Below are 14,912 nucleotides of genomic sequence, written 5' to 3'. Positions count from 1 at the left end.
TTTTCTTCTTTTTTTTATTCTGTTGTCGCTCATAGTATTTCTCCAACTGTAGATAAATGTTCAAGATGAAATTACTGCAGTTCACTGTTAACCAATCCTTTCTGTGTTTCCATTTCGTTTTTGTGTCTATTTTATGCGCTGAATGTCTTGTGCTCTCGAATGGGAGCAAGAAGGGCGTGGGCTCTTTGTCAGGCATCCTTTTGCCTTTTAGTCTGCGCCCTAGGCAACTGTACCATTGAGTTGTCTAAATAAACACTTTGACACTTTGAAAAATAATTTATTATTGATATTCTTGTCACATGTTTTTTCGGTTTCGTCAATCGAACGATGGTTGTGACGTGTGGATGACCTTAGGTAACGTGATGAAGGAAAAAAAAGAACACTACAGCATAAAGGCTGATACGTAGTTTTAATTCACTCCAATACTTAAACCAGCTTGCTTCAAGGGCTGGAATGAGAACAAACTACCTATAAGTAGTTATACTGCCGATTTTTCCCTGCCTCAAGTCACATAATGAGCAACTAACGTCTCAGCCAACGTTCCGTACATGAAACCGAAACAGAGTCAAGAAGAAATTCAGTCATAAATGATTTACCGGTTGTGGGCGAATATCATGCAAGTGCATTAATGTCTAATGCATCATTTTAAATAAAAAGCGAAAAACAAATTTGTGTCTATAGCCCTTTAAGCACTATTCAAGAAACTCGCGTACTCACATTCTATCATCGTTTTTGCACCTTGGCAGGTAGTGTACAAGCCGTCACGTCGAAAGGTAAGGAAATTATTTGCTTTCTGACATTTGAATGCTGGGATCACGCCTGGTGATTTTATTAAACATTTTTTAAAGGTTTTCTGTTTTAAAAACCATGAGACGTCGATACAGCCTTTGCAGTTGGATTGTACAGCAAGGCAAACATTACGTACAGGATAGAGTTAAAATAAAATTGCGAATGATTAACTGAATATAGCAACTAAACTTTCTAATTTCAGATTTTAGGACCAGATAAGGTGCGAAATTGATGACCGTCCATATCCAGGGAGAGCTCGGTTTTGTTGAATTTTGTACTCGGAACTGTGGCTCGAAATATAAGGAGGAAAAGAAACGCCTTTGAAAACATGTAGCGATCGCTTTCCCGCGTTGCAAGTTTATACAATGGCGTCACTGCACGTGGTGTCCTAGCCGAAATAAAGTTTGATTTCGTCTGCAGTAGAAAATTCCCAAATGGTGTTTGTATTTGCTTTAATAGAAATTCAAGCGACCCATGTTATCAACATGTACTGCTTGAAAGCTACCTCAAGGAGCTTTCAAAAGCTCATTTTCGAGCTCGATATTTCGACGCACAGTACGAATTCAGATATTTTTTCGATTTTGACTGCCTTCAATTTCGCATTATGCACTTGCTCCCTAAAACCAGAAAATTAAAAGTTTATTTGTTAATTTCCGCTTTTTGAATTCAACTATATCACGTGCATAATGTCCTCAGTGTTGCACAATCCACCTGCAGAGAGGGAAACAACCTACCTCGTACGGTTTTCAGAGCAAAAAGCTCTACGCTCCACATTCAAAGCTCAAGATCAAACCCGCTTGGTAATGACCTTCAACCGGGAGGAAGGGCGGAGGTGTGTGGCTGTGACGTCAGATCACGTGACGCACTCGTCACCGTAGCTGCGCTCGCTCATCGCCGCTGCCTCCCTTGCCTTGGCTCTTCGCGTTTGAGCGCGGAGTGATCGGACGCGTGGTGCATCGGCTCCGTCGATTTCTCGGCTGGAACCGCGGTAACCTGATGTAACGCCTATCAAACCTGTGCGACTGCTACCGTGAAGTCAGCAGGATCCTGGAGAACCCGATCACACCCAGGTACGCTGAATTTTCGGCCATTTCGAGCAACCCTCCGCATCACCACGTAGCGGTCGAGCTAAGCCTAACGGCTCCGGCTCCTCCGCCGCTGGCTGCGGAGACGCCTGCCGGCCAACCTCTCAACATGGCTCTACCTGAACAACGCGGATACGACCCCACGACTCTGTCGTGGTCATCTGTCCCTGTAAGCCAGCCAGAGGACGGCCCATCCACCATTTCGGCGCAGCAAGCTGCCCTTTTCCAAGTCGTTGAGAGCCGGCGCCGCCGCCGGCAGAACGCACGAGGAGCGGCAACACCCAAGACTCCTCTCAACAATTCAACAACGGGAGACGCTCGCGCTCCGTCTTCTGCACCTCCACAGAAGACTTCTTCACCAGTCTCGAAGTGGACTCCCAAGCCAACGGTCAGGATGGACCCTGACGACTACGTGGTCGTGCTGCAGCCACGCAGTACGGTCTCCCTCAAGACGGCCTTCCAGCAAGGTGAGCTCGGCGCTGCCATTTCGCAACTCATCGGTAGGCAGCACATGAACACCATCACCATTTCACCAAATTGGGAACAGAACATCATCGTCTGTGGCACGCAGAACCCAGAAGTGGTTAAAAAGCTCCTCACGGACATTCAACTTAACACCAGCAGAGGATCGCTCGCATTTCACGGCCACCTCAAGCTCACCGGTGATGTGTGTCGCGGTGTGATATCTGTTCACAACTTAGAAACCAGTGAGTCACTAAAAGATAATGTGCAGTGGCGCGGTGGTGAACTAGTTCATGTGCGCAAGCTGGGACAATCAAACGTAGCTGTGCTGACTTTCGAGGGACGCACTGTTCCGCGTTACGTCCACTATAACGCAGAACTGACTCCCGTCAAGGAGTACAAAAAAACAGTGCCAGCGTGCTACCGTTGCGGCACACTGGGGCACCGGGTGGACAACTGTCCCACCCCGGTCAAGGAAAGATGCGGCCTTTGTGGCCAAAACGTGGGGCTTGGTACTGAGGGGATGGCCCCCCACGTCTGCAATCCTATCTGTTTAATCTGCGGGGGCCCGCACCTCACCAGCTCCCGCGAATGCACCGCGAAATTCATCAAGTTGCCGCAGCCAGGGCCCAGGACGCCACCCAAGGGAGCCAATGCCGGCGCTACACGGGGAGGGCGGCAGCGAAACAACCAGAAGACGCCACGGCGTGGCGTGATGCCTCCCCCTGGCAAGACAGCAACAGTAACGCCACCACCCGGAGCAGCGGAGTTCCCAGCTCTCAGCGCTTCATCTGGCGGCGCCGCCTGCAACCAACCCAAGGTAGGCAGCTGGGCGAGGGTCGCCTCCTCTCCTTCCCCTCCTCCCTCCTCCCCCACCAGCACCGCCGAGACACAGGAACTCAAGCGCGAGCTCGCCCTCTTGCGAGCTCAAAACGAAAAACTAGCCAGCGAGCTTAACTCGCTCAAATCCCAATTCCATACTCCGCCCGCGTCGAGCGACGAGGCAGAAAACAACAGACAGGGAGATCCCTCCTCCTGTGGAGAGTCGCGCCGCGGCCCTGGAGACCCGGGTGACCGCAATTGAAACACAATTGGCTGACCTCCCCAAAATTATCCATGACACCATCGCGCGTCAGGTGGAGAGTGTCATCGCACAGGTGACACAAGCCGTAACGCACATTATCCAAAAATGGATAAAAGATAATCCGCGCGTCCTTAAACGCGTAGGACCCATCAGGGAAGCTAACCGCCCCTCAAAATTCAATAGAGCTATTCCCGATGAGTTTGACTTTTCGGAAGACTCCTGCACGTCTGCGCCGGGCACTAGCGGACTGGGGAGTCTTAACAACGTTACCCCACCCTCCGCCTCCGACCATGGCCCCCAACCCTAAGTCGCGAGCAAGAACAACTCAGCCGCTTACACTAACGCAGTGGAACTGCCGAGGTCTCAAGGACCACAAGAAGCGGACTCATCTCCGCCTCTATCTTGAGAACCTTGAGTTCCTCGTCGCCGTGGTTGCCCTTCAGGAACCCGGCGCCGGTGCCAAACTAACAAACTACACTACATTTCAACACAACCCGCAGACATGTATACTTGTTCACAAGCGATACACTGCGCAGGAGGTCACACTTCCCACAACACCGTCTTTCCCATACACGATGGTGTCAGTGCTGCCCCTAAAGCGGTCTGACCCACCTGTACACATTCTAAATATTTACTGCCCACCGAAACTTAACAACGTCACGTTCAATGAAATTTTCACTCAAGCTATGCAGGTGGCGGGTAGGGATCCCCTCCTAATCGTCGGCGATTTCAACGCCCCGAGCAGGCTATGTGGATACCCCCGGGAGGACAGGCGTGGGAGGAAGCTTGCGGAACTTCTTTCCACACTTGGACTCACCCTGCACACTGACCCCGCCAACCCAACACGTGTCGGCAATTCCATTCAACGAGATACTTGCCCGGACCTCACATTTACACGCAACATACGACATGCCGACTGGCTGAATACAGAGGACACTCTAGGTAGTGATCACTGTATAATCAACACAACCATTTACATGCGTCCCCTGAAACGCCCACTAAAACAAGCTCGTATCCCTGACTGGACGACTTTCCGCACCTCTCTACCTATTGTAGACCCCCTCCAGTCGGGATACGACGCCTGGTCCAGATCGCTCACTTCTACACTCACACAACACAAACACCAGATACAGCTTACAGAAACACAAACAGACGTGGACAACCACCTTCTCCACCTTTGGGAGGCCCGTCGCAGCCTCACGAAGCGATGGAAGAAACAGAAACATAACAGACGCCTAAAGAACCGCATCCTCCAACTCACACAACAGGCAGCGGAATATGCTACTCAGCTAGCCGACACTAACTGGGTGGACCGGTGCAACGCGGCTGCTCGCCAGATGTCTGGCCGCAACACGTGGCGCCTGTTCCGCGCTCTCATCGATACAATACAAACACGCACGGAAACCCAACGCCAATTACATAGGGTCTTGCACAACTTTACAGGAACGACAAAACAACTAGCGCACACGCTCAGGGATCGCTACCTGTGCACCACTAAGGACCCCCGGCAGGCGGCGTACTCGTATGCAGGCGAAGAGAACACGGAGCTGGACAAGCCGTTCCAGCTCCACGACCTCCGGGCGGCCTTGAGCAAAATGAAGCGGGGCACTGCACCCGGGCGCGACAAGGTTACGGTCAAGCTCTTGGCCAACCTTCCCGACGCAGCCTACGCCGCGCTCCTCAAATACATCAATAGCATTTGGGACGGAGAGACTCCTCTCCCTCTCGATTGGAAATCGGCTCTCGTGACCTTTATTCCGAAAGCCGGCAAACCTATTGATGTGGAGAACCTTCGCCCCATCTCCCTCACGTCTTGTGTCGGCAAGCTGATGGAGACGATGGTGCGCGACAGACTCTCCGATTTTCTAGAAACACAGCACACTTTCGCGGACACCATGTTCGGTTTTCGCCCTCACAAGTCTGCACAGGATATACTTCTGCAGCTTCACCACGACATCTTAGATCCTGTCGAATGTCCCCACAACGACAAGGTGGTCCTGGCCTTGGATCTTAAAGGCGCATTCGACAACGTCAAACACGAAGTAATCCTGGACCACCTCAGTAACACCAACTGTGGCCACAAAACATTCAACTACATAAAACAATTTCTTACAGACCGTCAAGCCTACATACGCATACAAGATGCGGAACACGGGCCATACACCATCGGCTCGAGGGGAACACCTCAAGGCGCGGTCCTGTCTCCCCTCCTCTTCAATTTGGCAATGCTTCATCTTCCCTCCAAATTGTCCTCTTTGCCCGGGATACATCACGCTCTTTATGCGGATGACATTACAATCTGGGCCACGCAAGGTAACCTGGGCCACATGGAATCCTGCCTGCAAGCAGCGGCGACCCTAGTCGACGACTACGCGGCCTACTGCGGACTCCAGTGCGCCCCGTCTAAATCAGAATTTGTGCACATACGTCCCTCCCCTCGGGACACAACACCGCTTTGCATCAGTCTCCCCTCGGGACCAATCCGGGAGTCCAAGGAGATCCGCGTCCTTGGTCTCTTCATACACCGCCAACACAGAGTCGACACCACCCTAGCCAAACTTCGCACGGTGGGAGACCAGGTGGGCCGCATGGTCCGCCGGGTCTCCAACAAGCGGGGCGGATTACGAAGCAAGGATGCACTGCGGCTTGCCCATGCTTTCGTAACGAGTAGAATCCTCTACTCAACCCCCTACTTGCACCTGCGCAAACATGATGATGACCAACTGGAGGTCATCCACCGGAAAGTCATCAAGCGGGCTCTCGACCTCCCGGTCACCACGTCCAACCAGCGACTTCTGGCCTTGGGCGTGGTGAACACATTTCGGGAGCTTCGAGAGGCCCACTTAGTCAACCAATACACGCGTCTTGCACAGACCACGTCCGGTCGCCGCCTCTTGGACCGGCTACACATCAAACATGACTACCATATTGAGGAAAGGGAGAGAGTGCCAGCACCCTGGAGACGCGCCCTCCGGGTCCGACCCCTTCCCCGCAACATGTCCAGAGAAGACCATAGCGGTCGTCGCCAGGCGCGCGCGGAAGCGTTGGCGCGATACTATGGTAACCAACATGTGTATTACGTGGACGTTGCCGGCCCACACCACGGGGTGTGGTACACGGCCGCAGTCGTACACAACACAAACACAGTCAACGGGCTCACTTTCAAAGCCTACAGCGCAACACACGCGGAGGAGATTGCCATTGCTCTTGCTCTCACTACTCCCAAGTCGAAACACATCATCACCGACTCGCGAGGGGCCTGTCAGAACTACGAGTAGGGCTGGGCTCCCCCGCTTGCCTGGCGCATACTGGAATATAGCTGTCGATCTGAAGATCCAACTCCACGCAACCTGATTTGGGCCCCCGGTCACCAGGGACTCCAGGGAAACGAACAGGCCGATCAGGCCGCCCGCGCACTCTCTCCCCGGGCTATCTCCCTGTCCTTGGAAGGGTACTCCCAATCAGACAATCTGGCCATTACATTCAAACAAATCACCGATTACTACAAGGAGGAGCACCGGCGCTACCCGGCCCCTTGTAAGGGTCTGGATCGCGCTGACGAGCGCCTCCTCATCAAAATTCTTACTAACACTGTACTGTGCCCGGCGGTGCTTAAACATTTCAATACATCCTTTGATGGCGCGTGCCAGTTCTGTGGGGAGGTGGCTGACACCTTCCACATGGTTTGGGCGTGTCAGTCAAACCCATCTATCCCCCCCAACCCCAACCCCACCAGAGAGGACTGGGAGGCGGCCCTGCTCGGCTGTCAGGACCTAAAGACCCAAAAGGCCTTGGTTCACCGGACGCGGGCGGCGTTGCTTGCCAATGGGGCCCCGGAATAGGGGCTCCACCTAGTATTGTTAGGGGAAAGGGCCAATAGGGCCTACCCCAATCACCTCTCTGTAAATATTTATTGCATTATAAATGTTTTTCATCACCACCCCTTGCCTTGAGTAACACCTGTGCCACCCACCGCTCGTCGAATAACGTGCTCAGAGTGGACAGTGACGAAATAAAAAATTACAGCCGATTTGCATAGTTAATCAAATGCGAAGTAGGTGCGCCAGCATTGCTTAACCTTGTTGTACTTTTCTATGCATTTTTACACTTTGTTATGGTTTTGTATAAAAGGTTATCATGCACACGATTCGGCGAGCAGCGCGGAGCCGAGGTCTAGAGAGCGCCGCGCGTACACCTTTGCTGTCTGCTGCGAAGGCTGAGGGGTGAATGACAAGAAGGGAGAGAGAGGCCGAAGTTGAAGGTGCGCAAGCGACAGCCCGGGTAAAGACGCGCTTTTACAACACTGCGCGGTGACGGCCGCAACTGCGATACGCGCTACTCTCTGATTGGCTGTAGTTGTGCGGCCGCACAGCCTCCTCACTACGCCGCGTGACGCGCGCGTCGCCACCTTCTATTTTGCCCTTGAAGTTCATATAGAGAGAGAGAGAGAGAGAGAGAGAGAGAAAGCGGCCTCGGACAGACATCGTCAAAATCCGTGATTGCGGCCAGATGTGCTACGCACTAAAGATGGGTGTCTGACCAAGCCTTGCTAGACGACATCACGGCTGAACAGCGTGCCGGGCTTTCGCGGTGAACAATTTGCAATCGAAACCAAGCTGAGTCGGATCATCCGGCTGATAAGCTCGGAGGCAAGCAGCGTTACAGCGAAAACGTGTGGCGTGCGATACACAGACGGATGAAGAACGAGAGCAGAGACTCGAGAAAAGTCTAACCTTGCTTAATGAGGCGAAGCCGAGCTTTTCGCTCGTCTTACTAGGTTCCGCCGTGTTTAACCGCAGCCAATTTTATGCTAAAGATGTGTAAATTAGATTATAACGAATAAGCTCTTGCTTAACATGAACAAATCAACGAAAAGCTGTTCCCACGGTAGTATCGCCGCTACTGTTCCACGCTTTCACAACGGCCACGGGATCCGTGAGACGGCTCGGACCCGCTGTCGTCTTCACACGGAAGCATTGAAAGAGGAGCGACGAATGACAGTGACCCCTACGCAGTTCAGTGCGTTAGATTTAAATGATGATCAAGAGCTTTTGTTACACCGATGGAGAGCTGCTGCAACACTACACGACCATCGCTAGATCTAGCATAGCGTTGACATGGTAACCGTGTTATTTTGGCGCCCAGTGAGCAGGCTCACCGAGCGCAGTCAGATGCTTTCAATTCCGCACATCTGTCACCACTGCCACATAGCTTAAAGCACGGTTGAGGTGCCCACTGTTCCAAGAGGGCAGTTATGCGCCTTCGCTTTGCTTTCGAAGCTCCCGCTCCATTGGTTTCGCAGCTTAGCGCGACAAAGGTGTCCACTGCTGGTTACAACGGACAACGGCGACGGCGACGCCGCGAAACGCGGAAACGGGCACCAAAGAGTTGAGCTCTAAAAAATTGGCAGGGCTTAGCTTTGGTAAAGCTTGGTAGATAGCGAAAGCGAGCGCAGCGCCTCTAACGGAAGGAACGCGGCGCGCCGCGTCTACAGGTCACGCGTGGCTACCGGCCGCCGCTGCGCGACGACTCGACTTGGTAGCCCATCTCTCACCCTGATATGACGTCACGCTATGACGTCACTAGGCATGGCATGACGTCAGAGGTCATTCTAAATGCCACGCGTGGCTACCGACCGCCGCTGCGCGACGACTCGACTTGGTAGCCCTTGTATGACGTCACGCTATGCCGTCACTAGGCATGGCATGACGTCATAGGTAATTATAAATTTCACGCATGGCCACCGCCCGCCGCTGCGCGACGACTCGACTTGGTAGCCCATCTCTCACCCTGGTATGACGTCAGAGGTCATTCTAAAGGTCAAACGTGGCTACCGGCTGCCGCTACGCGAAAGGCCGTTCATGAGCGTAGCATTGCTTTCGCAATAAAAGACATCCCCTATACTCCTTGCTTTCGGTGGCTGTTGGCTTCCGTCATGTATGCCATAACGAGCACCTCTTTTGTAAGGTGAGCTACACTGGCCGAGGTTGAGCAGTTTTGGCGTGGCTCCTGGAGAGCCGTGCTTCGCATGCGCTAGGAGCAGTGACGTCACACGGCGCACAGCTGGCGTGCCTCACCGCGCGCGTTGTTGTTGTTGTGACTGAGAGAAGGATGAAGAGGAAATTGCACGGGCCTGCTACTGGCTCGAGCCAAGCCACCACCGCTGCCACGTGCAGATAGAGTAGAGTTAAAAGATCAGAGGAAAGAGAAAAGGGAAAGAAAAGACGCGCGTCGCAGCAACAACTGCGTCCGCCGGAGCGGACGCTGCTCAAAAAGAAGCGGCCGAAGCCGCCCTCGCCGAAGCGCGCGCGCTCGCCTTCCTTTCTTTAAAATGATCGGAGTGTAAAACATTGACAACGCCAACGCCAATGAACACAACGAACGCCGACGGCCAGTGGCTTCGGCGCCGCGTTTCTGGCACAACGTTGTCAATGCCGACGTATGCAGCGCATACCTGTCACTACCGCCACTTAGCTTAAAGCACGGTTGAGGTGTCCACTGTTTCAAGAGGGCACTTAAGCGTTTTCCTTCTCGTTCAGGTGTCCACCGAGGTGTGGACACCTCGCCCTCATCTACCGCTACGTATATCCTGGCATAGCAGAGGTAAGCCACTGCCAATTTTTTATTGCGAAAGCAATACTACTTTCACTTTCCAGCCTTTGCGGTGCGACGGCGGTGCACATGAAATGACCTTTCGCATGACCTCTGTGTGACGTCACGCCGAAGAGCTTTGCGACCATCTCGCGCCGTCCGTGTGCGACGGCGGTGCACATGAACGGCGGCCTAACTCCCGCTCTCTCCGCTAGGAGCGCCACAGGTGTTGTGACGTCACGCCGAAGAGATGGGCGACCATCTCGCGTCGTCCGTGTGCGACGGCGGTGTACATGAATGGCGGCCTAACTCCCGCTCTCTCCGCCAGGAGCGCCACAGGTGTTGTGACGTCCCGCCGAAGAGCTGGGCGACCATCTCGCGCCGTCCGTGTGCGACGGCGGTGCACATGAACGGCGGCCTAACTCCCGCTCTCTACGCCAGGCGCGCCACAGGTGTTGTGACGTCCCGCCGAAGAGCTCGGCGACCATCTCGCGCCGTCCGTGTGCGACGGCGGTGCACATGAACGGCGGCCTAACATTAGATTAGATTAGATTGGATTTGATTGGATTGTATAACCGATGCATCACCACAAGTCTAACGCACCACCACCAGCTACACTACCAGCTGAACCAGGGCGTAGGTACAGATATTGCTTTCTCAATTACCGGGCTTAACCAAGCTAAGCCACAGCGAATTTTTATGCGAAGCATATTACTAGAGCTACACTACAGCCCGTCGAGCGCGGCGTTGGAGCTACCATTGACCTTTAGCGTGACCACGTGACACCACGTGACAACATGACGTCACAGCAGAGGAGAGATGGGCTGCCGGCTCGCGCGGTCGGCCGCGGCGGTGGAGGCTCCACATCAGAGGCGCGGCGGCGGACCACGTGACAACATGACGTCACAGCAGATGAGAGATGGGCTGCCAGCTCGCGCGGTCGGCCGCGGCGGTGGAGGCTCCACATCAGAGGCGCTGCAGCTGACCACGTGACGCTACAGCAGCGGTATAAAGCTGATCTTGCCTCGCTCTCCGCGCGTCTTTCCTTTCCTCTCTCTCCTTCGTCTGATCTTTTAGCTCTCCTCTATCTGCACGTGGCAGCGGTGGTGGCTTGGCTCGAGCCAGTAGCAGGCCCGTGCAATTTCCTTTTCATCCTTCTCTCAGTCACAACAACAACAACAACAACTCTCCGGGCACTTACGAGGCGGCCAGGTGTTGGGATGCCGCCTAGAAGCAGGGCTGATTTGAACGAGAAGCGAAAGCTTCAGCGTGCCACAGAGACCGATGAAGAGCGGGATGAACGTCTGGCTAAGCGGAGTGCTCAATATGCGGCTCGGCGACAACGTTCTACAAAAGGAAAGCCATGTATTTCCAAGCCTAGCCATCAATATGCTTCGCATCTGACTAGGCTTAACCTTAGCTAAGCATCAGCTATTTTTTTTCCTTCGCTTGTATGCTTCATTGCTTCAAGGAGGAATGGTGAAACCACGAAGGACGCCTCTTGGTTTGCAGCAGGCCACGAGGAACGTAGCTCGCGCATTCACAGTATTGCGTTCCCGTTCCCATCATAAACGTCTTGGACTCCACAAACGGCCCCCATAGGCGCCCATGTATGTGCTTTTTGACGATTCGACTGCAGATTCATGGCTGACTCAAGCTGCGACTTAAAGTTTTGAGGTAGATCTTACGTTGTTTCGGACGCAATGAGCGATGCACCCTGTGCGACAAGGGGCCCACAACTTTTGCGCAAGGAATCGCATCACTTGTGCAACGCTTTGTGTCGTTTCTTACAAATCATCCAATGTGTGCCGCCCTAGACGGAGGGGTATTTGCTTGCTACCGCGTCACCCGCAGTGCACAACGTAAGAATGACGGCTGTCTGTAAAGCAGTAAGTCATTACGCAACAACCAGTCAAGTGAGCGCGACCCCTCTCGCCTGTTCCCGCTGTATCCACCACCACTTTCCATCTTGCGCTTCCAATGTTACCGCCTCTCCGTCTTTTCATTCTCGCCTTCCCTCCGATATCGCCCAACTTTCGCAAGCCAAGAATGGTCGCCTAAGAGTTTCGCTCTAAAAGGGCGTTCCTGGAACCTGCTGTCCAGAGGGGGTGCGAATCAAAAGGAGCTGACTGCGCTCGGTGAGCCTGTGCCCTTCGGCACCAAACAGCACGGTTACCATGTAAACGCTATGCTAGATCTAGCGATGGTTTTGTAGTGTTGCAGCAGCTCTCCATCGGTGTAACAAAAGCTCTTGATCATCGTTTAAACCTAACGCACTGAACTAGGTAGGGGTCACTGCCATTCGTCGCTCCTTTTTGAATGCTTCCGTGTGAAGAAGACAGCGGGTCCCAGCCGTCTCACGGATCCCGTAACCGTTGTGAAGGCGTCGAACAGTATTGGCAATACTACCGTGGGAACAGCTTGGTTGGTTGGTTGCGACTGAGAGAAGAATGAAAAGGAAAGTGCACGGGCCTGCCAACTGGCTCAAGCCGAGCCACCACCGCTGCCATGTGTAGATAGGAGAGAGTTGAAAGATAAGAGGAAAGAGCAAAAGAGAGAGCAAAGACGCGCGTCGCAACAACCGCGTCCGCCGGAGCGGACGTTGGCTCGGAACAGCTTTCCGTTGATTTGTTCACGTTGATCAAGAGCTTATTCGTTATAATCTAATTTACAGACCTTTAGTATAATATTGGCTGTGTGCGCCCTGCATGCGTTGGCATTGACAACGTTGTGCCATTTTGAGGAAAGGAAGTGCGCATTACTGCCTCCCTTGGTCAGTGGACGCCGGAATCGCTCTTCTAGGTACTTGGGGTGATGAGAGAGAGATGTGGGCTGCAGGAATTGACAACGCTGTGCCTGCAACGCGGCACTGAAGCCATAGGCCGTCGGCGTTCATTGTGTTCAGTGGCGTCGGCGTTGACAACGTTTTACACTCCGATCATTTTAAGGAAAGGAAGTGCACGAAAGGAAGTGCGCATAACTGGCTCCCTGGGTCAGTGTACGCCTGAATCATGCTCATAGGTACGTGGGGATGGATGGATGGAAGCAACTTTTATTAGTTTGGGCTATTGAGGTTTAACGTCCCGAAGCAACTATTAGACAAAAACAAATATTCCAGGGTGGCCCTTTAATGGTCCAGGAGTCTACAGGCTTGTACTTCACGTAAGGCCCGATCCACCAGGCATTTCTGGCCGGCGGGCTGAGCGGTCCGTAAAGCTGCCTCCCAGGAAGAATGAGTGGAATTGGGGATGGGAGGTACTGTTTGTGGGGAACGACATTCCCAAAGATAGTGGAACAGTGTGGATCTGGGTACGCCACAGGTGTTACAATTAGGAGGATGGATGGATGGAAATAACTTTATTACAAAAAAAAAAAATCTTCTAGGGTGGTCCCCTACTGGTCCAGGAGCCCACGGGCTTGTGCTGCACGTAATGCCCGATCCACCAGCCATTTCTGGCCGTTGTACTGAGCGGTCCGTAAAGCATCTTCGAAAAACGTAGCGCGAAAAACAAGACACAGGTAAGGTGAAGACAGGACACGAGCGCTTAATTTAAGCGCTCGTGTCCTGTCTTCACCTTACCTGTGTCTTGCTTTTCGCGCTACGTTTTTCGAAGATTCAATTGCTCCGACTAGCCCAGTTTAGCTTACTTGTGCAGTCCGTAAAGCAGCCTCCCAGGAAGAATGAGTGGGATTGGGGATGGGGGGTTCTGCCTTAGGGGAAGGTCATTTCCAAAGGTAGTGGAAAAGTGTGGATCTGGGCACGCCACAGGTGTTACAATCAGGAGGAAAGGTGGGGTGGAAGCATGAGAGACGGTGGGGTGAAATAAAGCAGCCTGTCTGTAATTATCCCTACGTGGCGCTGGATAAGGGCGACAAAGTACTGTGGGGTGGTGGCAGTGTCATGCGGCTGAATTTGTAAAATGTGGTTATTTGGCGATATGTAGAGAGGACCGATGGGGCCTCTTTCGCAGGGTTGGGTGCCTGATCATCCGGGGTCCGGGAGGAGAGTTCTCGGGCCAGCGCATGAACGCGCTTATTACCGGGGATCGAGGCATGCCCAGGGACCCACGACATCCCTCCGCCTTTTGGCAAAGGTCAAAGTGTAATTAGGAGGAGAGGTGGGGTGAAAGCATGATAAACAGTTAAAGCAGCCTGTCTGTAATTGTCCCCATGTGGCGCTGGATAAGGGCGAAAAGGTACTGTAGGGTGGTTTGGTTTAGTTTGGTTTATTGGTGAACGTCGCAAAGCGACTAAGGCTCTGAGGGACGTTGTAGTGAAAGGCTCCGGAAATTTCGACCACCTGGGGTTCTTTAACGTGCACTGACATCGCATAGCACAGGGGCCTCTAGAATTTCGCCTCCATCTAAATTCGACCGCCGCGGCCGGGATCGAAACCGTGTCTTTCGGGTCAGCAGCCGAGCGCCATAACCACTGAGTCACCGCGGCGGTGGCAGTGTCATGCGGCTGAGTTTGTAGAACGTGGTGAGTTGAAATGTAGAAAGGACCGATGGGGCTACGTGGGTGATGAGAGAGAGATGCGGGCTGCATGCGTTAGCGCTGACAACGGTGAGCGAACTCTCGCGATCAACCATTAACTGCCACCTGCCAGAGTGGCAAAGTGGATCGGGACTTCATTGCAGATATAAAGACAAACAGGAATTTCTTACCACTTATGCGGGAGAACTTCCCATTCCTTTAAATCGTAATGCCTCCCTCGCGAAATACTTGCATAGACCTCGTCTCTGAAAACCAGACATTGGTGCAGCAAGTCGAGCTTATATCAATCCATTTCTCTGATCGCAAAGCTTCCTTCATGACAATCAAGAACAGTTAGTGGGGTGTTTCTTGAAGAAGGAATGTGTGTGAAAAATAACAAGTTGTCAATAATTGTACATACACGC

General features: G+C 53.0%; 1 protein-coding gene across 1 annotated transcript in view; it reads left to right on the top strand.

Moving 5' to 3' along the window:
- LOC149341857 (uncharacterized) overlaps positions 1 to 14,912 on the top strand; it is a 108,981-nt gene that overhangs the window by 5,856 nt on the left and 88,213 nt on the right. The window lies entirely within an intron of this gene.

The sequence above is a fragment of the Amblyomma mixtum genome, chromosome 5 (assembly GCF_055824585.1).
Source record: "Amblyomma mixtum isolate Tamu chromosome 5, ASM5582458v1, whole genome shotgun sequence".
In the NCBI taxonomy this organism is placed as follows: domain Eukaryota; kingdom Metazoa; phylum Arthropoda; class Arachnida; order Ixodida; family Ixodidae; genus Amblyomma; species Amblyomma mixtum.
Note: the sequence above shows the minus strand (reverse complement) of the source record. Positions and strands in the feature narration are given on the sequence as shown.